This window comes from Phyllobates terribilis, unplaced genomic scaffold (assembly GCF_046119375.1).
Source record: "Phyllobates terribilis strain yellow unplaced genomic scaffold, ASM4611937v1 Scaffold_40__1_contigs__length_11209783, whole genome shotgun sequence".
NCBI lineage: Eukaryota > Metazoa > Chordata > Amphibia > Anura > Dendrobatidae > Phyllobates > Phyllobates terribilis.
The window spans coordinates 5836944-5858572 of NW_027362800.1; the positions used below are offsets into that span (position 1 = coordinate 5836944).

A 21629-nucleotide genomic window follows, 5' to 3' on the forward strand; every position below is an offset into this window, starting at 1 on the left:
GACTAATCAACCAAACTTTTTGGGTTGGTTTCTCTTTTATAGTCTGCAGGCATTAAATGAAAGAAGTCAGTGTTCCAGCAGAGGGAGACAACGTTTCAGAAAAGGCATTGTAGCAAACCAAAAAAGAAATTTTAAGCGCAGCAGAGTAACCAGCTCACATACCTGTTAGCTCAGGTGAGTTTAAAAGGCTGCTGTTGATAACAAGGGCATTTGCTAAATAGATGGTGTGTGTGCAACAATATACTGAAAGGTCAATTATATTGTGCAGCTTATCTCACCACCTGTAGTTATTTAGGTGAAAGCTCCAAAATGCTTGCCTAATATGTCTGTTTATCCAAAAGGAAGTATAGAGGGAGAGCTAGATAGATAGCATTGCATTACATTACATTACATGGCAATGCAATGCACAGTTGCTGAAGTTGAACCAAAATGAGCTTGTCATCTGGCTTCTGCAACTTTTAACATGAAAAATCCAATGAGGAGAAGAAAAGCAAAGCCAAAGAGTCCATCCCAAAATCCGACAAACAAGCAAAATGAACAAAAAGCATTGAATTCAATTCTTTCTGATTTTAGAAACTGCATTAAAGAAGGGGTGCACCGGTCCTGGAGATACTGCAATACCAGGTCAATGCGTGGAGTGGACAGAGCAAGCTCTTTTTCCATCTCCCTGTTCTAAAAATCCATTTAATATATGGTCCCCAGATAGGGGACGTATCAGATATTAAACTGATAAGAACAGATACTACACTTGATCTTAGCCAAAAGGCCGAGAAGCGATAACCAGAATTGGTTTCCGACTACGGTGCCACCCAAGGATTCTGAAAAGTCCATTTGTGGAGATGGCCACCTGGACTCCCGTTAAGAAGACATGCTGTTAACCTCTAGATCCCTCACATGCCTGCACTTTTCGGCTTGCTGCTGCTGCAATCCACGCGTTTTAGATCTGCATAACTCCACCTCTTTTAGCACAGTACCCTCAACCCCCGGCTGTTGCCACCCGCCTCAACACCGTTGGAAGGGAGGAGAACCAATTAAGGCGGGGGGGGGGGGTGGAACGAGCAGCTGTCTACCCTTAGCAGGAGGGTTGCTGATTAATTACCTCTCCTGCTGCTGCTGCTGCTGGCTGTCCAGCAGCAGACTGAAGGTGGCTGCTGCTGTGCGCAGGTATATAAAGGCTCAGAGCCTATTATGACACGCGCAGCCAGCGTTCCATTGCCACATTCCGTCTACTGCAGGCGGGATACCTGGATGGCTGAATGTCACTGAGAAGCTCACAGAGACCGCCATAAGCAACAGTTTAAAAGAATGCCACAGACTAATCAACCAAACTTTTTGGGTTGGTTTCTCTTTTATAGTCTGCAGGCATTAAATGAAAGAAGTCAGTGTTCCAGCAGAGGGAGACAACGTTTCAGAAAAGGCATTGTAGCAAACCAAAAAAGAAATTTTAAGCGCAGCAGAGTAACCAGCTCACATACCTGTTAGCTCAGGTGAGTTTAAAAGGCTGCTGTTGATAACAAGGGCATTTGCTAAATAGATGGTGTGTGTGCAACAATATACTGAAAGGTCAATTATATTGTGCAGCTTATCTCACCACCTGTAGTTATTTAGGTGAAAGCTCCAAAATGCTTGCCTAATATGTCTGTTTATCCAAAAGGAAGTATAGAGGGAGAGCTAGATAGATAGCATTGCATTACATTACATTACATGGCAATGCAATGCACAGTTGCTGAAGTTGAACCAAAATGAGCTTGTCATCTGGCTTCTGCAACTTTTAACATGAAAAATCCAATGAGGAGAAGAAAAGCAAAGCCAAAGAGTCCATCCCAAAATCCGACAAACAAGCAAAATGAACAAAAAGCATTGAATTCAATTCTTTCTGATTTTAGAAACTGCATTAAAGAAGGGGTGCACCGGTCCTGGAGATACTGCAATACCAGGTCAATGCGTGGAGTGGACAGAGCAAGCTCTTTCTCCATCTCCCTGTTCTAAAAATCCATTTAATATATGGTCCCCAGATAGGGGACGTATCAGATATTAAACTGATAAGAACAGATACTACACTTGATCTTAGCCAAAAGGCCGAGAAGCGATAACCAGAATTGGTTTCCGACTACGGTGCCACCCAAGGATTCTGAAAAGTCCATTTGTGGAGATGGCCACCTGGACTCCCGTTAAGAAGACATGCTGTCAACCTCTAGATCCCTCACATGCCTGCACTTTTCGGCTTGCTGCTGCTGCAATCCACGTGTTTTAGATCTGCATAACTCCACCTCTTTTAGCACAGTACCCTCAACCCCCGGCTGTTCCCACCCGCCTCAACACCGTTGGAAGGGAGGAGAACCAATTAAGGCGGGGGGGGGGGGGTGGAACGAGCAGCTGTCTACCCTTAGCAGGAGGGTTGCTGATTAATTACCTCTCCTGCTGCTGCTGCTGGCTGTCCAGCAGCAGACTGAAGGTGGCTGCTGCTGTGCACAGGTATATAAAGGCTCAGAGCCTATTATGACACGCGCAGCCAGCGTTCCATTGCCACATTCCGTCTACTGCAGGCGGGATACCTGGATGGCTGAATGTCACTGAGAAGCTCACAGAGACCGCCATAAGCAACAGTTTAAAAGAATGCCACAGACTAATCAACCAAACTTTTTGGGTTGGTTTCTCTTTTATAGTCTGCAGGCATTAAATGAAAGAAGTCAGTGTTCCAGCAGAGGGAGACAACGTTTCAGAAAAGGCATTGTAGCAAACCAAAAAAGAAATTTTAAGCGCAGCAGAGTAACCAGCTCACATACCTGTTAGCTCAGGTGAGTTTAAAAGGCTGCTGTTGATAACAAGGGCATTTGCTAAATAGATGGTGTGTGTGCAACAATATACTGAAAGGTCAATTATATTGTGCAGCTTATCTCACCACCTGTAGTTATTTAGGTGAAAGCTCCAAAATGCTTGCCTAATATGTCTGTTTATCCAAAAGGAAGTATAGAGGGAGAGCTAGATAGATAGCATTGCATTACATTACATTACATGGCAATGCAATGCACAGTTGCTGAAGTTGAACCAAAATGAGCTTGTCATCTGGCTTCTGCAACTTTTAACATGAAAAATCCAATGAGGAGAAGAAAAGCAAAGCCAAAGAGTCCATCCCAAAATCCGACAAACAAGCAAAATGAACAAAAAGCATTGAATTCAATTCTTTCTGATTTTAGAAACTGCATTAAAGAAGGGGTGCACCGGTCCTGGAGATACTGCAATACCAGGTCAATGCGTGGAGTGGACAGAGCAAGCTCTTTCTCCATCTCCCTGTTCTAAAAATCCATTTAATATATGGTCCCCAGATAGGGGACGTATCAGATATTAAACTGATAAGAACAGATACTACACTTGATCTTAGCCAAAAGGCCGAGAAGCGATAACCAGAATTGGTTTCCGACTACGGTGCCACCCAAGGATTCTGAAAAGTCCATTTGTGGAGATGGCCACCTGGACTGCCGTTAAGAAGACATGCTGTCAACCTCTAGATCCCTCACATGCCTGCACTTTTCGGCTTGCTGCTGCTGCAATCCACGCGTTTTAGATCTGCATAACTCCACCTCTTTTAGCACAGTACCCTCAACCCCCGGCTGTTCCCACCCGCCTCAACACCGTTGGAAGGGAGTAGAACCAATTAAGGCGGGGGGGGGGGGGTGGAACGAGCAGCTGTCTACCCTTAGCAGGAGGGTTGCTGATTAATTACCTCTCCTGCTGCTGCTGCTGCTGGCTGTCCAGCAGCAGACTGAAGGTGGCTGCTGCTGTGCGCAGGTATATAAAGGCTCAGAGCCTATTATGACACGCGCAGCCAGCGTTCCATTGCCACATTCCGTCTACTGCAGGCGGGATACCTGGATGGCTGAATGTCACTGAGAAGCTCACAGAGACCGCCATAAGCAACAGTTTAAAAGAATGCCACAGACTAATCAACCAAACTTTTTGGGTTGGTTTCTCTTTTATAGTCTGCAGGCATTAAATGAAAGAAGTCAGTGTTCCAGCAGAGGGAGACAACGTTTCAGAAAAGGCATTGTAGCAAACCAAAAAAGAAATTTTAAGCGCAGCAGAGTAACCAGCTCACATACCTGTTAGCTCAGGTGAGTTTAAAAGGCTGCTGTTGATAACAAGGGCATTTGCTAAATAGATGGTGTGTGTGCAACAATATACTGAAAGGTCAATTATATTGTGCAGCTTATCTCACCACCTGTAGTTATTTAGGTGAAAGCTCCAAAATGCTTGCCTAATATGTCTGTTTATCCAAAAGGAAGTATAGAGGGAGAGCTAGATAGATAGCATTGCATTACATTACATTACATGGCAATGCAATGCACAGTTGCTGAAGTTGAACCAAAATGAGCTTGTCATCTGGCTTCTGCAACTTTTAACATGAAAAATCCAATGAGGAGAAGAAAAGCAAAGCCAAAGAGTCCATCCCAAAATCCGACAAACAAGCAAAATGAACAAAAAGCATTGAATTCAATTCTTTCTGATTTTAGAAACTGCATTAAAGGAGGGGTGCACCGGTCCTGGAGATACTGCAATACCAGGTCAATGCGTGGAGTGGACAGAGCAAGCTCTTTTTCCATCTCCCTGTTCTAAAAATCCATTTAATATATGGTCCCCAGATAGGGGACGTATCAGATATTAAACTGATAAGAACAGATACTACACTTGATCTTAGCCAAAAGGCCGAGAAGCGATAACCAGAATTGGTTTCCGACTACGGTGCCACCCAAGGATTCTGAAAAGTCCATTTGTGGAGATGGCCACCTGGACTCCCGTTAAGAAGACATGCTGTCAAACTCTAGATCCCTCACATGCCTGCACTTTTCGGCTTGCTGCTGCTGCAATCCACGCGTTTTAGATCTGCATAACTCCACCTCTTTTAGCACAGTACCCTCAACCCCCGGCTGTTCCCACCCGCCTCAACACCGTTGGAAGGGAGGAGAACCAATTAAGGCGGGGGGGGTGGAACGAGCAGCTGTCTACCCTTAGCAGGAGGGTTGCTGATTAATTACCTCTCCTGCTGCTGCTGCTGCTGGCTGTCCAGCAGCAGACTGAAGGTGGCTGCTGCTGTGCGCAGGTATATAAAGGCTCAGAGCCTATTATGACACGCGCAGCCAGCGTTCCATTGCCACATTCCGTCTACTGCAGGCGGGATACCTGGATGGCTGAATGTCACTGAGAAGCTCACAGAGACCGCCATAAGCAACAGTTTGAAAGAATGCCACAGACTAATCAACCAAACTTTTTGGGTTGGTTTCTCTTTTATAGTCTGCAGGCATTAAATGAAAGAAGTCAGTGTTCCAGCAGAGGGAGACAACGTTTCAGAAAAGGCATTGTAGCAAACCAAAAAAGAAATTTTAAGCGCAGCAGAGTAACCAGCTCACATACCTGTTAGCTCAGGTGAGTTTAAAAGGCTGCTGTTGATAACAAGGGCATTTGCTAAATAGATGGTGTGTGTGCAACAATATACTGAAAGGTCAATTATATTGTGCAGCTTATCTCACCACCTGTAGTTATTTAGGTGAAAGCTCCAAAATGCTTGCCTAATATGTCTGTTTATCCAAAAGGAAGTATAGAGGGAGAGCTAGATAGATAGCATTGCATTACATTACATTACATGGCAATGCAATGCACAGTTGCTGAAGTTGAACCAAAATGAGCTTGTCATCTGGCTTCTGCAACTTTTAACATGAAAAATCCAATGAGGAGAAGAAAAGCAAAGCCAAAGAGTCCATCCCAAAATCCGACAAACAAGCAAAATGAACAAAAAGCATTGAATTCAATTCTTTCTGATTTTAGAAACTGCATTAAAGAAGGGGTGCACCGGTCCTGGAGATACTGCAATACCAGGTCAATGCGTGGAGTGGACAGAGCAAGCTCTTTTTCCATCTCCCTGTTCTAAAAATCCATTTAATATATGGTCCCCAGATAGGGGACGTATCAGATATTAAACTGATAAGAACAGATACTACACTTGATCTTAGCCAAAAGGCCGAGAAGCGATAACCAGAATTGGTTTCCGACTACGGTGCCACCCAAGGATTCTGCAAAGTCCATTTGTGGAGATGGCCACCTGGACTCCCGTTAAGAAGACATGCTGTCAACCTCTAGATCCCTCACATGCCTGCACTTTTCGGCTTGCTGCTGCTGCAATCCACGCGTTTTAGATCTGCATAACTCCACCTCTTTTAGCACAGTACCCTCAACCCCCGGCTGTTCCCACCCGCCTCAACACCGTTGGAAGGGAGGAGAACCAATTAAGGCGGGGGGGGGTGGAACGAGCAGCTGTCTACCCTTAGCAGGAGGGTTGCTGATTAATTACCTCTCCTGCTGCTGCTGCTGCTGGCTGTCCAGCAGCAGACTGAAGGTGGCTGCTGCTGTGCGCAGGTATATAAAGGCTCAGAGCCTATTATGACACGCGCAGCCAGCGTTCCATTGCCACATTCCGTCTACTGCAGGCGGGATACCTGGATGGCTGAATGTCACTGAGAAGCTCACAGAGACCGCCATAAGCAACAGTTTAAAAGAATGCCACAGACTAATCAACCAAACTTTTTGGGTTGGTTTCTCTTTTATAGTCTGCAGGCATTAAATGAAAGAAGTCAGTGTTCCAGCAGAGGGAGACAACGTTTCAGAAAAGGCATTGTAGCAAACCAAAAAAGAAATTTTAAGCGCAGCAGAGTAACCAGCTCACATACCTGTTAGCTCAGGTGAGTTTAAAAGGCTGCTGTTGATAACAAGGGCATTTGCTAAATAGATGGTGTGTGTGCAACAATATACTGAAAGGTCAATTATATTGTGCAGCTTATCTCACCACCTGTAGTTATTTAGGTGAAAGCTCCAAAATGCTTGCCTAATATGTCTGTTTATCCAAAAGGAAGTATAGAGGGAGAGCTAGATAGATAGCATTGCATTACATTACATTACATGGCAATGCAATGCACAGTTGCTGAAGTTGAACCAAAATGAGCTTGTCATCTGGCTTCTGCAACTTTTAACATGAAAAATCCAATGAGGAGAAGAAAAGCAAAGCCAAAGAGTCCATCCCAAAATCCGACAAACAAGCAAAATGAACAAAAAGCATTGAATTCAATTCTTTCTGATTTTAGAAACTGCATTAAAGAAGGGGTGCACCGGTCCTGGAGATACTGCAATACCAGGTCAATGCGTGGAGTGGACAGAGCAAGCTCTTTTTCCATCTCCCTGTTCTAAAAATCCATTTAATATATGGTCCCCAGATAGGGGACGTATCAGATATTAAACTGATAAGAACAGATACTACACTTGATCTTAGCCAAAAGGCCGAGAAGCGATAACCAGAATTGGTTTCCGACTACGGTGCCACCCAAGGATTCTGAAAAGTCCATTTGTGGAGATGGCCACCTGGACTCCCGTTAAGAAGACATGCTGTCAACCTCTAGATCCCTCACATGCCTGCACTTTTCGGCTTGCTGCTGCTGCAATCCACGTGTTTTAGATCTGCATAACTCCACCTCTTTTAGCACAGTACCCTCAACCCCCGGCTGTTCCCACCCGCCTCAACACCGTTGGAAGGGAGGAGAACCAATTAAGGCGGGGGGGGGGGGGTGGAACGAGCAGCTGTCTACCCTTAGCAGGAGGGTTGCTGATTAATTACCTCTCCTGCTGCTGCTGCTGGCTGTCCAGCAGCAGACTGAAGGTGGCTGCTGCTGTGCGCAGGTATATAAAGGCTCAGAGCCTATTATGACACGCGCAGCCAGCGTTCCATTGCCACATTCCGTCTACTGCAGGCGGGATACCTGGATGGCTGAATGTCACTGAGAAGCTCACAGAGACCGCCATAAGCAACAGTTTAAAAGAATGCCACAGACTAATCAACCAAACTTTTTGGGTTGGTTTCTCTTTTATAGTCTGCAGGCATTAAATGAAAGAAGTCAGTGTTCCAGCAGAGGGAGACAACGTTTCAGAAAAGGCATTGTAGCAAACCAAAAAAGAAATTTTAAGCGCAGCAGAGTAACCAGCTCACATACCTGTTAGCTCAGGTGAGTTTAAAAGGCTGCTGTTGATAACAAGGGCATTTGCTAAATAGATGGTGTGTGTGCAACAATATACTGAAAGGTCAATTATATTGTGCAGCTTATCTCACCACCTGTAGTTATTTAGGTGAAAGCTCCAAAATGCTTGCCTAATATGTCTGTTTATCCAAAAGGAAGTATAGAGGGAGAGCTAGATAGATAGCATTGCATTACATTACATTACATGGCAATGCAATGCACAGTTGCTGAAGTTGAACCAAAATGAGCTTGTCATCTGGCTTCTGCAACTTTTAACATGAAAAATCCAATGAGGAGAAGAAAAGCAAAGCCAAAGAGTCCATCCCAAAATCCGACAAACAAGCAAAATGAACAAAAAGCATTGAATTCAATTCTTTCTGATTTTAGAAACTGCATTAAAGAAGGGGTGCACCGGTCCTGGAGATACTGCAATACCAGGTCAATGCGTGGAGTGGACAGAGCAAGCTCTTTCTCCATCTCCCTGTTCTAAAAATCCATTTAATATATGGTCCCCAGATAGGGGACGTATCAGATATTAAACTGATAAGAACAGATACTACACTTGATCTTAGCCAAAAGGCCGAGAAGCGATAACCAGAATTGGTTTCCGACTACGGTGCCACCCAAGGATTCTGAAAAGTCCATTTGTGGAGATGGCCACCTGGACTGCCGTTAAGAAGACATGCTGTCAACCTCTAGATCCCTCACATGCCTGCACTTTTCGGCTTGCTGCTGCTGCAATCCACGCGTTTTAGATCTGCATAACTCCACCTCTTTTAGCACAGTACCCTCAACCCCCGGCTGTTCCCACCCGCCTCAACACCGTTGGAAGGGAGTAGAACCAATTAAGGCGGGGGGGGGGGGTGGAACGAGCAGCTGTCTACCCTTAGCAGGAGGGTTGCTGATTAATTACCTCTCCTGCTGCTGCTGCTGCTGGCTGTCCAGCAGCAGACTGAAGGTGGCTGCTGCTGTGCGCAGGTATATAAAGGCTCAGAGCCTATTATGACACGCGCAGCCAGCGTTCCATTGCCACATTCCGTCTACTGCAGGCGGGATACCTGGATGGCTGAATGTCACTGAGAAGCTCACAGAGACCGCCATAAGCAACAGTTTAAAAGAATGCCACAGACTAATCAACCAAACTTTTTGGGTTGGTTTCTCTTTTATAGTCTGCAGGCATTAAATGAAAGAAGTCAGTGTTCCAGCAGAGGGAGACAACGTTTCAGAAAAGGCATTGTAGCAAACCAAAAAAGAAATTTTAAGCGCAGCAGAGTAACCAGCTCACATACCTGTTAGCTCAGGTGAGTTTAAAAGGCTGCTGTTGATAACAAGGGCATTTGCTAAATAGATGGTGTGTGTGCAACAATATACTGAAAGGTCAATTATATTGTGCAGCTTATCTCACCACCTGTAGTTATTTAGGTGAAAGCTCCAAAATGCTTGCCTAATATGTCTGTTTATCCAAAAGGAAGTATAGAGGGAGAGCTAGATAGATAGCATTGCATTACATTACATTACATGGCAATGCAATGCACAGTTGCTGAAGTTGAACCAAAATGAGCTTGTCATCTGGCTTCTGCAACTTTTAACATGAAAAATCCAATGAGGAGAAGAAAAGCAAAGCCAAAGAGTCCATCCCAAAATCCGACAAACAAGCAAAATGAACAAAAAGCATTGAATTCAATTCTTTCTGATTTTAGAAACTGCATTAAAGGAGGGGTGCACCGGTCCTGGAGATACTGCAATACCAGGTCAATGCGTGGAGTGGACAGAGCAAGCTCTTTTTCCATCTCCCTGTTCTAAAAATCCATTTAATATATGGTCCCCAGATAGGGGACGTATCAGATATTAAACTGATAAGAACAGATACTACACTTGATCTTAGCCAAAAGGCCGAGAAGCGATAACCAGAATTGGTTTCCGACTACGGTGCCACCCAAGGATTCTGAAAAGTCCATTTGTGGAGATGGCCACCTGGACTCCCGTTAAGAAGACATGCTGTCAACCTCTAGATCCCTCACATGCCTGCACTTTTCGGCTTGCTGCTGCTGCAATCCACGCGTTTTAGATCTGCATAACTCCACCTCTTTTAGCACAGTACCCTCAACCCCCGGCTGTTCCCACCCGCCTCAACACCGTTGGAAGGGAGGAGAACCAATTAAGGCGGGGGGGGGGTGGAACGAGCAGCTGTCTACCCTTAGCAGGAGGGTTGCTGATTAATTACCTCTCCTGCTGCTGCTGCTGCTGGCTGTCCAGCAGCAGACTGAAGGTGGCTGCTGCTGTGCGCAGGTATATAAAGGCTCAGAGCCTATTATGACACGCGCAGCCAGCGTTCCATTGCCACATTCCGTCTACTGCAGGCGGGATACCTGGATGGCTGAATGTCACTGAGAAGCTCACAGAGACTGCCATAAGCAACAGTTTAAAAGAATGCCACAGACTAATCAACCAAACTTTTTGGGTTGGTTTCTCTTTTATAGTCTGCAGGCATTAAATGAAAGAAGTCAGTGTTCCAGCAGAGGGAGACAACGTTTCAGAAAAGGCATTTTAGCAAACCAAAAAAGAAATTTTAAGCGCAGCAGAGTAACCAGCTCACATACCTGTTAGCTCAGGTGAGTTTAAAAGGCTGCTGTTGATAACAAGGGCATTTGCTAAAGAGATGGTGTGTGTGCAACAATATACTGAAAGGTCAATTATATTGTGCAGCTTATCTCACCACCTGTAGTTATTTAGGTGAAAGCTCCAAAATGCTTGCCTAATATGTCTGTTTATCCAAAAGGAAGTATAGAGGGAGAGCTAGATAGATAGCATTGCATTACATTACATTACATGGCAATGCAATGCACAGTTGCTGAAGTTGAACCAAAATGAGCTTGTCATCTGGCTTCAGCAACTTTTAACATGAAAAATCCAATGAGGAGAAGAAAAGCAAAGCCAAAGAGTCCATCCCAAAATCCGACAAACAAGCAAAATGAACAAAAAGCATTGAATTCAATTCTTTCTGATTTTAGAAACTGCATTAAAGAAGGGGTGCACCGGTCCTGGAGATACTGCAATACCAGGCCAATGCGTGGAGTGGACAGAGCAAGCTCTTTTTCCATCTCCCTGTTCTAAAAATCCATTTAATATATGGTCCCCAGATAGGGGACGTATCAGATATTAAACTGATAAGAACAGATACTACACTTGATCTTAGCCAAAAGGCCGAGAAGCGATAACCAGAATTGGTTTCCGACTACGGTGCCACCCAAGGATTCTGAAAAGTCCATTTGTGGAGATGGCCACCTGGACTCCCGTTAAGAAGACATGCTGTCAACCTCTAGATCCCTCACATGCCTGCACTTTTCGGCTTGCTGCTGCTGCAATCCACGCGTTTTAGATCTGCATAACTCCACCTCTTTTAGCACAGTACCCTCAACCCCCGGCTGTTCCCACCCGCCTCAACACCGTTGGAAGGGAGGAGAACCAATTAAGGCGGGGGGGGGGGTGGAACAAGCAGCTGTCTACCCTTAGCAGGAGGGTTGCTGATTAATTACCTCTCCTGCTGCTGCTGCTGCTGGCTGTCCAGCAGCAGACTGAAGGTGGCTGCTGCTGTGCGCAGGTATATAAAGGCTCAGAGCCTATTATGACACGCGCAGCCAGCGTTCCATTGCCACATTCCGTCTACTGCAGGCGGGATACCTGGATGGCTGAATGTCACTGAGAAGCTCACAGAGACCGCCATAAGCAACAGTTTAAAAGAATGCCACAGACTAATCAACCAAACTTTTTGGGTTGGTTTCTCTTTTATAGTCTGCAGGCATTAAATGAAAGAAGTCAGTGTTCCAGCAGAGGGAGACAACGTTTCAGAAAAGGCATTGTAGCAAACCAAAAAAGAAATTTTAAGCGCAGCAGAGTAACCAGCTCACATACCTGTTAGCTCAGGTGAGTTTAAAAGGCTGCTGTTGATAACAAGGGCATTTGCTAAATAGATGGTGTGTGTGCAACAATATACTGAAAGGTCAATTATATTGTGCAGCTTATCTCACCACCTATAGTTATTTAGGTGAAAGCTCCAAAATGCTTGCCTAATATGTCTGTTTATCCAAAAGGAAGTATAGAGGGAGAGCTAGATAGATAGCATTGCATTACATTACATTACATGGCAATGCAATGCACAGTTGCTGAAGTTGAACCAAAATGAGCTTGTCATCTGGCTTCTGCAACTTTTAACATGAAAAATCCAATGAGGAGAAGAAAAGCAAAGCCAAAGAGTCCATCCCAAAATCCGACAAACAAGCAAAATGAACAAAAAGCATTGAATTCAATTCTTTCTGATTTTAGAAACTGCATTAAAGAAGGGGTGCACCGGTCCTGGAGATACTGCAATACCAGGTCAATGCGTGGAGTGGACAGAGCAAGCTCTTTTTCCATCTCCCTGTTCTAAAAATCCATTTAATATATGGTCCCCAGATAGGGGACGTATCAGATATTAAACTGATAAGAACAGATACTACAGTTGATCTTAGCCAAAAGGCCGAGAAGCGATAACCAGAATTGGTTTCCGACTACGGTGCCACCCAAGGATTCTGAAAAGTCCATTTGTGGAGATGGCCACCTGGACTCCCGTTAAGAAGACATGCTGTCAACCTCTAGATCCCTCACATGCCTGCACTTTTCGGCTTGCTGCTGCTGCAATCCACGCGTTTTAGATCTGCATAACTCCACCTCTTTTAGCACAGTACCCTCAACCCCCGGCTGTTCCCACCCGCCTCAACACCGTTGGAAGGGAGGAGAACCAATTAAGGCGGGGGGGGGGAGGGGTGGAACGAGCAGCTGTCTACCCTTAGCAGGAGGGTTGCTGATTAATTACCTCTCCTGCTGCTGCTGCTGCTGGCTGTCCAGCAGCAGACTGAAGGTGGCTGCTGCTGTGCGCAGGTATATAAAGGCTCAGAGCCTATTATGACACGCGCAGCCAGCGTTCCATTGCCACATTCCGTCTACTGCAGGCGGGATACCTGGATGGCTGAATGTCACTGAGAAGCTCACAGAGACCGCCATAAGCAACAGTTTAAAAGAATGCCACAGACTAATCAACCAAACTTTTTGGGTTGGTTTCTCTTTTATAGTCTGCAGGCATTAAATGAAAGAAGTCAGTGTTCCAGCAGAGGGAGACAACGTTTCAGAAAAGGCATTGTAGCAAACCAAAAAAGAAATTTTAAGCGCAGCAGAGTAACCAGCTCACATACCTGTTAGCTCAGGTGAGTTTAAAAGGCTGCTGTTGATAACAAGGGCATTTGCTAAATAGATGGTGTGTGTGCAACAATATACTGAAAGGTCAATTATATTGTGCAGCTTATCTCACCACCTGTAGTTATTTAGGTGAAAGCTCCAAAATGCTTGCCTAATATGTCTGTTTATCCAAAAGGAAGTATAGAGGGAGAGCTAGATAGATAGCATTGCATTACATTACATTACATGGCAATGCAATGCACAGTTGCTGAAGTTGAACCAAAATGAGCTTGTCATCTGGCTTCTGCAACTTTTAACATGAAAAATCCAATGAGGAGAAGAAAAGCAAAGCCAAAGAGTCCATCCCAAAATCCGACAAACAAGCAAAATGAACAAAAAGCATTGAATTCAATTCTTTCTGATTTTAGAAACTGCATTAAAGAAGGGGTGCACCGGTCCTGGAGATACTGCAATACCAGGTCAATGCGTGGAGTGGACAGAGCAAGCTCTTTTTCCATCTCCCTGTTCTAAAAATCCATTTAATATATGGTCCCCAGATAGGGGACGTATCAGATATTAAACTGATAAGAACAGATACTACACTTGATCTTAGCCAAAAGGCCGAGAAGCGATAACCAGAATTGGTTTCCGACTACGGTGCCACCCAAGGATTCTGAAAAGTCCATTTGTGGAGATGGCCACCTGGACTCCCGTTAAGAAGACATGCTGTCAACCTCTAGATCCCTCACATGCCTGCACTTTTCGGCTTGCTGCTGCTGCAATCCACGCGTTTTAGATCTGCATAACTCCACCTCTTTTAGCACAGTACCCTCAACCCCCGGCTGTTCCCACCCGCCTCAACACCGTTGGAAGGGAGGAGAACCAATTAAGGCGGGGGGGGGGGGTGGAACGAGCAGCTGTCTACCCTTAGCAGGAGGGTTGCTGATTAATTACCTCTCCTGCTGCTGCTGCTGCTGGCTGTCCAGCAGCAGACTGAAGGTGGCTGCTGCTGTGCGCAGGTATATAAAGGCTCAGAGCCTATTATGACACGCGCAGCCAGCGTTCCATTGCCACATTCCGTCTACTGCAGGCGGGATACCTGGATGGCTGAATGTCACTGAGAAGCTCACAGAGACCGCCATAAGCAACAGTTTAAAAGAATGCCACAGACTAATCAACCAAACTTTTTGGGCTGGTTTCTCTTTTATAGTCTGCAGGCATTAAATGAAAGAAGTCAGTGTTCCAGCAGAGGGAGACAACGTTTCAGAAAAGGCATTGTAGCAAACCAAAAAAGAAATTTTAAGCGCAGCAGAGTAACCAGCTCACATACCTGTTAGCTCAGGTGAGTTTAAAAGGCTGCTGTTGATAACAAGGGCATTTGCTAAATAGATGGTGTGTGTGCAACAATATACTGAAAGGTCAATTATATTGTGCAGCTTATCTCACCACCTGTAGTTATTTAGGTGAAAGCTCCAAAATGCTTGCCTAATATGTCTGTTTATCCAAAAGGAAGTATAGAGGGAGAGCTAGATAGATAGCATTGCATTACATTACATTACATGGCAATGCAATGCACAGTTGCTGAAGTTGAACCAAAATGAGCTTGTCATCTGGCTTCTGCAACTTTTAACATGAAAAATCCAATGAGGAGAAGAAAAGCAAAGCCAAAGAGTCCATCCCAAAATCCAACAAACAAGCAAAATGAACAAAAAGCATTGAATTCAATTCTTTCTGATTTTAGAAACTGCATTAAAGAAGGGGTGCACCGGTCCTGGAGATACTGCAATACCAGGTCAATGCGTGGAGTGGACAGAGCAAGCTCTTTTTCCATCTCCCTGTTCTAAAAATCCATTTAATATATGGTCCCCAGATAGGGGACGTATCAGATATTAAACTGATAAGAACAGATACTACACTTGATCTTAGCCAAAAGGCCGAGAAGCGATAACCAGAATTGGTTTCCGACTACGGTGCCACCCAAGGATTCTGAAAAGTCCATTTGTGGAGATGGCCACCTGGACTCCCGTTAAGAAGACATGCTGTCAACCTCTAGATCCCTCACATGCCTGCACTTTTCGGCTTGTTGCTGCTGCAATCCACGCGTTTTAGATCTGCATAACTCCACCTCTTTTAGCACAGTACCCTCAACCCCCGGCTGTTCCCACCCGCCTCAACACCGTTGGAAGGGAGGAGAACCAATTAAGGCGGGGGGGGGGGTGGAACGAGCAGCTGTCTACCCTTAGCAGGAGGGTTGCTGATTAATTACCTCTCCTGCTGCTGCTGCTGCTGGCTGTCCAGCAGCAGACTGAAGGTGGCTGCTGCTGTGCGCAGGTATATAAAGGCTCAGAGCCTATTATGACACGCGCAGCCAGCGTTCCATTGCCACATTCCGTCTACTGCAGGCGGGATACCTGGATGGCTGAATGTCACTGAGAAGCTCACAGAGACCGCCATAAGCAACAGTTTAAAAGAATGCCACAGACTAATCAACCAAACTTTTTGGGTTGGTTTCTCTTTTATAGTCTGCAGGCATTAAATGAAAGAAGTCAGTGTTCCAGCAGAGGGAGACAACGTTTCAGAAAAGGCATTGTAGCAAACCAAAAAAGAAATTTTAAGCGCAGCAGAGTAACCAGCTCACATACCTGTTAGCTCAGGTGAGTTTAAAAGGCTGCTGTTGATAACAAGGGCATTTGCTAAATAGATGGTGTGTGTGCAACAGTATACTGAAAGGTCAATTATATTGTGCAGCTTATCTCACCACCTGTAGTTATTTAGGTGAAAGCTCCAAAAAGCTTGCCTAATATGTCTGTTTATCCAAAAGGAAGTATAGAGGGAGAGCTAGATAGATAGCATTGCATTACATTACATTACATGGCAATGCAATGCACAGTTGCTGAAGTTGAACCAAAATGAGCTTGTCATCTGGCTTCTGCAACTTTTAACATGAAAAATCCAATGAGGAGAAGAAAAGCAAAGCCAAAGAGTCCATCCCAAAAGCCGACAAACAAGCAAAATGAACAAAAAGCATTGAATTCAATTCTTTCTGATTTTAGAAACTGCATTAAAGAAGGGGTGCACCGGTCCTGGAGATACTGCAATACCAGGTCAATGCGTGGAGTGGACAGAGCAAGCTCTTTTTCCATCTCCCTGTTCTAAAAATCCATTTAATATATGGTCCCCAGATAGGGGACGTATCAGATATTAAACTGATAAGAACAGATACTACACTTGATCTTAGCCAAAAGGCCGAGAAGCGATAACCAGAATTGGTTTCCGACTACGGTGCCACCCAAGGATTCTGAAAAGTCCATTTGTGGAGATGGCCACCTGGACTCCCGTTAAGAAGACATGCTGTCAACCTCTAGATCCCTCACATGCCTGCACTTTTCGGCTTGCTGCTGCTGCAATCCACGCGTTTTAGATCTGCATAACTCCACCTCTTTGAGCACAGTACCCTCAACCCCCGGCTGTTCCCACCCGCCTCAACACCGTTGGAAGGGAGGAGAACCAATTAAGGCGGGGGGGGGGGGGTGGAACGAGCAGCTGTCTACCCTTAGCAGGAGGGTTGCTGATTAATTACCTCTCCTGCTGCTGCTGCTGCTGGCTGTCCAGCAGCAGACTGAAGGTGGCTGCTGCTGTGCGCAGGTATATAAAGGCTCAGAGCCTATTATGACACGCGCAGCCAGCGTTCCATTGCCACATTCCGTCTACTGCAGGCGGGATACCTGGATGGCTGAATGTCACTGAGAAGCTCACAGAGACCGCCATAAGCAACAGTTTAAAAGAATGCCACAGACTAATCAACCAAACTTTTTGGGTTGGTTTCTCTTTTATAGTCTGCAGGCATTAAATGAAAGAAGTCAGTGTTCCAGCAGAGGGAGACAACGTTTCAGAAAAGGCATTGTAGCAAACCAAAAAAGAAATTTTAAGCGCAGCAGAGTAACCAGCTCACATACCTGTTAGCTCAGGTGAGTTTAAAAGGCTGCTGTTGATAACAAGGGCATTTGCTAAATAGATGGTGTGTGTGCAACAATATACTGAAAGGTCAATTATATTGTGCAGCTTATCTCACCACCTGTAGTTATTTAGGTGAAAGCTCCAAAATGCTTGCCTAATATGTCTGTTTATCCAAAAGGAAGTATAGAGGGAGAGCTAGATAGATAGCATTGCATTACATTACATTACATGGCAATGCAATGCACAGTTGCTGAAGTTGAACCAAAATGAGCTTGTCATCTGGCTTCTGCAACTTTTAACATGAAAAATCCAATGAGGAGAAGAAAAGCAAAGCCAAAGAGTCCATCCCAAAATCCGACAAACAAGCAAAATGAACAAAAAGCATTGAATTCAATTCTTTCTGATTTTAGAAACTGCATTAAAGAAGGGGTGCACCGGTCCTGGAGATACTGCAATACCAGGTCAATGCGTGGAGTGGACAGAGCAAGCTCTTTTTCCATCTCCCTGTTCTAAAAATCCATTTAATATATGGTCCCCAGATAGGGGACGTATCAGATATTAAACTGATAAGAACATATTTTTTTTTTTTTTTTTTTTTTTTTAAAACATTCAGGTTAGTTTTATAGCAAATCAGTAGGATATACCAAAACTGTTGCAAAAAAACTTCTCATCATCATGGCCATATTTATTAAGCATAAAGCAACCTAATATTACAGAAAGAAGAACATCTTATTAATATAAACCAAAAGATCACTGAAATTTTACAATATGCCTCCACTTTTTAAATTTCCATATTCCCTCGGCATCTGTTCCACCACCGCTACTACTATCCATCCTGTAAGTCAAAAATAGCCTAGAAAGAATAATCCTAATACATTCATTTACTGTAATTGATTTCCTTTTAAATACACAAAGATTCCTCACATCCCACAAACTTTCTAACACACAAGCCATAATTAACCATAAAACTCTCTCCTTTACACGTCCACTTGCACCAATACCAAACATAACCACACGCCAATCCACAAAAGTCACTCCTGCCAAACTCCTACACAACCCCCCTACACATTTCCACACGTCTTGCGCAAAATCACAATTCCACATCAGATGCATAACCGTCTCACAACCATTACATCCATCTCTTGGACAAACATCCGACCTAATCAAACCTCTCTTCTTTTGAACGTCTCTCACTGGAAGAATATTGTGAAACGCCATCCACACTACATCCTTCTGTTTGTTGGACATCCCATACATACCCAACTTTCTCCAAGCATCCGCAACCTCATTCCCTCTCAAACCAACAATATTAGACTCGACCTCATTTGCACACAATTTCCTATACACCCTCTTAGTCATTCTAAACTCATCCGCCGGCACACTCAGCAAATCATACTTCTTGACAAACTTCTCAATCACCTCATACCACACCGGACACTTAAAAGACACAGGCACTCTCGCATCCCTCTTTCTCCAACCTAACCCATACAACATCCATCCTGCAGAATAACTTGCCATACATGCACCCTTATTACCTTTACCCAACAATACCACAATCGTCTTAATATAATGGAGCCCTAAAAAAAACTCAACATTAGGAAATCCCAAACCACCATGCTGGCAGGCCTTATAAAGGCTTTCCCTCTTCAGCTTCTCCATCTTGCTGCACCAGAAAAAAGAAAAAATCATTTTCTCAACTCTCTTCACTTTCCTAAAAGGGGATGGAAAAATTATGGCCACAAAAAGCAGAATGGGTAAGATCACTGCTTTGATAACTAGAACTTTGCCCCGCAAAGAAAGATCTCTCATTCTCCAAAAATTCAATTTTCGCTCAACACGCATACCACACTCGTCCCAACTCTCATTTCCTTTCAGATCATCATTGAAAAATACCCCTAAAATCTTAATTGCACTCTCCTCATACTTAACACCTTCCATACGAATACTGTCATCTCCAAAGCATTTGAAACTACACTTAGTCCAGTTAACTCTAAAACCTGATGCACCACAGAAAAAATCCAAAAGCAACCTCACCCTACTCATTGAAGCCATACTTTCACTCACCATCACAACATCATCCATGTAACCTAACACCTTCACATGCTTACCACCACTCCCAGGCACTAACAATCCTCTCATCATTTTCTCACGTCTCACTAAACACAGCAAAGGCTCAATCACACATACAAACAAGACAGGGGACATAGGGCACCCCTGTCTTACACCAGACCTAATCATCACTTTGTCAGACAACCATCCATTCACTAAAAACTCACTTGACACATAATCATATAAAGACTTAACTCCATTCAGAAAAACCCTAGGGAAACCCATCCTCTCCAATACTTTAAACAGAAACACATGCGAAACTCTATCAAAAGCCTTTTCGAAATCAATTGCTAACACCATACACTTCTGCTTTCTAGTCTTACAATCCCCAAGCATATCCCTTAACAATAACAAATTATCACTTATACTCCGACCAGGCACGGCACACACTTGGTCATCCTCCACAACCCTACCAATCACCTCACGCATACGATTTGCTAACAATTTACTGTAGACCTTATAATCAGCGTTAAGCAATGATATGGGTCTCCAGTTCTCCAAACGCTTTTTCTCACCCTTCTTAAACACAAGAACCACTATACCCTCTTTCATACTGTCACACAAAACACCATTCATCCACATATACCTACAAACCTCAGTCAAGTCCTTACCCAAAAACTCCCAAGCTTTCACATACAGCTCCACAGGCAACCCATCCTTCCCAGGCGTCTTATTCTTTTTAGCACTCATAACAACATTCCTCACCTCATCCAAAATAACATCCGCACACAAAGCATCACATTCATCCGAACCAAGTCTCTTCTCCATACCACTCAATACATGCGACACAAGTCCAGGATCAATCCATTTCTCATCGTACAACTTACTATAGAAGCCATTCACCTCATTCAACACATTCTTCCCAACCACACTAGATCCATCTTCACCTACCACTTCACTCAAATCCAACTTCCTTCCATTCATTTTTTTAAAAAAGTACCTGGTGCACTTTTCATTCTTTTCCAAATGCTCTAACTTGGTACGGTAAATAATCTCTTTACCTTTTTCATCCAGAAGACATTTTAACTCATTCTTAGCAACCTCAAGCTGATCAGACATATCCATTCCTTTCCTAACACACCCACGCAACCAATCAATCCGTCTACTTAAGTCATTAAATCTATTACGATATCTGGCAGCTTTTTTGTAGCCCCATTTTTTAAAGAAAGTTTTTAACTGTAATTTCACCCAATCCCACCATTCAAGCGCACTACCAAAATCACGCTTACGCCACCTCCAACTTGCATACCTTTTCTCCAACTCACTCATCACCTCCTCATCCTCCAACAACCTCGTATTCAATTTCCAAACCCCACCCCCAAACACCATGTCCCCATTCGCACTAAAAACTCCACGCAAACACTCATGATCAGAAAAAGGTACCTTATGTTGAACATAACTTGAACAAACCATATTTTTGGAAAATAACATCCTATCTATCCTCGATGAAATATTACCACGGTCAGCATAATATGTAGGCGGTGGTGGAATGCCATACTCAAGTATTGCAGCGTCTAAGAAAGAAAAATCAGAAATAAGTTGAGATAACTTTTTTCCTGTAATGTCCACATTACCTTCTGTGACACAATTACAGTCACCAACAAAAACTGTAGGAATTTTTCCAGGGAGAAAAAAACTCAATTTCTCAAGAAGAGCAAGCCGCTCCTCTTTTTTAGTAGGACAATATAAATTAATCATTCTAACCTTCCACCCCCTATAACTCAAAAAAACAATAATGCAGCGACCCACCTCCACAACCGTGTAACTATCAATAGTAATATTCTTATTACCAACTAAAATCCCCACACCATCATTTTTGTTAAAGCTGGACCCCGACCAAACATACTGGCCATAAGGCCAGTCCTTATCCCCTGGAGATTCAGTAATCCCACACTCTTGTAGACAATAGACATCTGCACTCAAACCCTTTAGATAATCCAGAACTGTTGTTCTTCGGGTAACAGATCTAATTTGCCTAACATTAAGGGACACAATGTCCCATCCAGAATGATGCGGCATAACTAAAGGGGATCACACATAACCTGAAAAAAAAAGAAAGAAAACATCAACTCAACCTTCATCAAGCAAAGCAAAGCTATTACCATCTGGCTGAATGCCAAATGTAACAATGTCAGGAGAAAATACATCTGATGGGTAAGCACGAGAGTCCACCGGGCTATCACACACGGCAGCAATGGATGAACACTCAGTCCTTGGCTTCTTCTTGACCACATCAGGATCCTCCTCATCAGAGAAACGGACAGCAGACAAGTCCCCTTGGCCACCGCCCCCGATCTC

At 44.1% G+C, this 21629-nt stretch overlaps 14 non-coding genes across 14 annotated transcripts; all 14 read right to left on the minus strand.

Moving 5' to 3' along the window:
• Positions 1-587: 587 nt before the first annotated feature.
• Positions 588-778, minus strand: LOC141188205 (U2 spliceosomal RNA). The gene has a single exon (XR_012262320.1). It is a non-coding gene; the product is annotated as a U2 spliceosomal RNA (small nuclear RNA).
• Positions 779-1900: 1122 nt separating this feature from the next.
• On the minus strand, positions 1901-2091 carry LOC141184133 (U2 spliceosomal RNA). Its single transcript, XR_012258917.1, has one exon. It is a non-coding gene; the product is annotated as a U2 spliceosomal RNA (small nuclear RNA).
• Positions 2092-3211: 1120 nt separating this feature from the next.
• LOC141184134 (U2 spliceosomal RNA) lies at positions 3212-3402 on the minus strand. The gene has a single exon (XR_012258918.1). It is a non-coding gene; the product is annotated as a U2 spliceosomal RNA (small nuclear RNA).
• Positions 3403-4525: 1123 nt separating this feature from the next.
• Positions 4526-4716, minus strand: LOC141191375 (U2 spliceosomal RNA). The gene has a single exon (XR_012265372.1). It is a non-coding gene; the product is annotated as a U2 spliceosomal RNA (small nuclear RNA).
• A 1118-nt stretch (positions 4717-5834) lies between these two features.
• On the minus strand, positions 5835-6025 carry LOC141188206 (U2 spliceosomal RNA). Its single transcript, XR_012262321.1, has one exon. It is a non-coding gene; the product is annotated as a U2 spliceosomal RNA (small nuclear RNA).
• A 1119-nt stretch (positions 6026-7144) lies between these two features.
• On the minus strand, positions 7145-7335 carry LOC141188207 (U2 spliceosomal RNA). Its single transcript, XR_012262322.1, has one exon. It is a non-coding gene; the product is annotated as a U2 spliceosomal RNA (small nuclear RNA).
• A 1120-nt stretch (positions 7336-8455) lies between these two features.
• On the minus strand, positions 8456-8646 carry LOC141184135 (U2 spliceosomal RNA). The gene has a single exon (XR_012258919.1). It is a non-coding gene; the product is annotated as a U2 spliceosomal RNA (small nuclear RNA).
• A 1122-nt stretch (positions 8647-9768) lies between these two features.
• LOC141191376 (U2 spliceosomal RNA) lies at positions 9769-9959 on the minus strand. Its single transcript, XR_012265373.1, has one exon. It is a non-coding gene; the product is annotated as a U2 spliceosomal RNA (small nuclear RNA).
• Positions 9960-11079: 1120 nt separating this feature from the next.
• Positions 11080-11270, minus strand: LOC141191267 (U2 spliceosomal RNA). Its single transcript, XR_012265265.1, has one exon. It is a non-coding gene; the product is annotated as a U2 spliceosomal RNA (small nuclear RNA).
• Positions 11271-12391: 1121 nt separating this feature from the next.
• LOC141185170 (U2 spliceosomal RNA) lies at positions 12392-12582 on the minus strand. Its single transcript, XR_012259857.1, has one exon. It is a non-coding gene; the product is annotated as a U2 spliceosomal RNA (small nuclear RNA).
• A 1125-nt stretch (positions 12583-13707) lies between these two features.
• LOC141188208 (U2 spliceosomal RNA) lies at positions 13708-13898 on the minus strand. Its single transcript, XR_012262323.1, has one exon. It is a non-coding gene; the product is annotated as a U2 spliceosomal RNA (small nuclear RNA).
• Positions 13899-15020: 1122 nt separating this feature from the next.
• On the minus strand, positions 15021-15211 carry LOC141188210 (U2 spliceosomal RNA). Its single transcript, XR_012262325.1, has one exon. It is a non-coding gene; the product is annotated as a U2 spliceosomal RNA (small nuclear RNA).
• Positions 15212-16332: 1121 nt separating this feature from the next.
• LOC141188211 (U2 spliceosomal RNA) lies at positions 16333-16523 on the minus strand. The gene has a single exon (XR_012262326.1). It is a non-coding gene; the product is annotated as a U2 spliceosomal RNA (small nuclear RNA).
• Positions 16524-17646: 1123 nt separating this feature from the next.
• Positions 17647-17831, minus strand: LOC141185993 (U2 spliceosomal RNA). Its single transcript, XR_012260561.1, has one exon. It is a non-coding gene; the product is annotated as a U2 spliceosomal RNA (small nuclear RNA).
• Positions 17832-21629: the final 3798 nt, after the last annotated feature.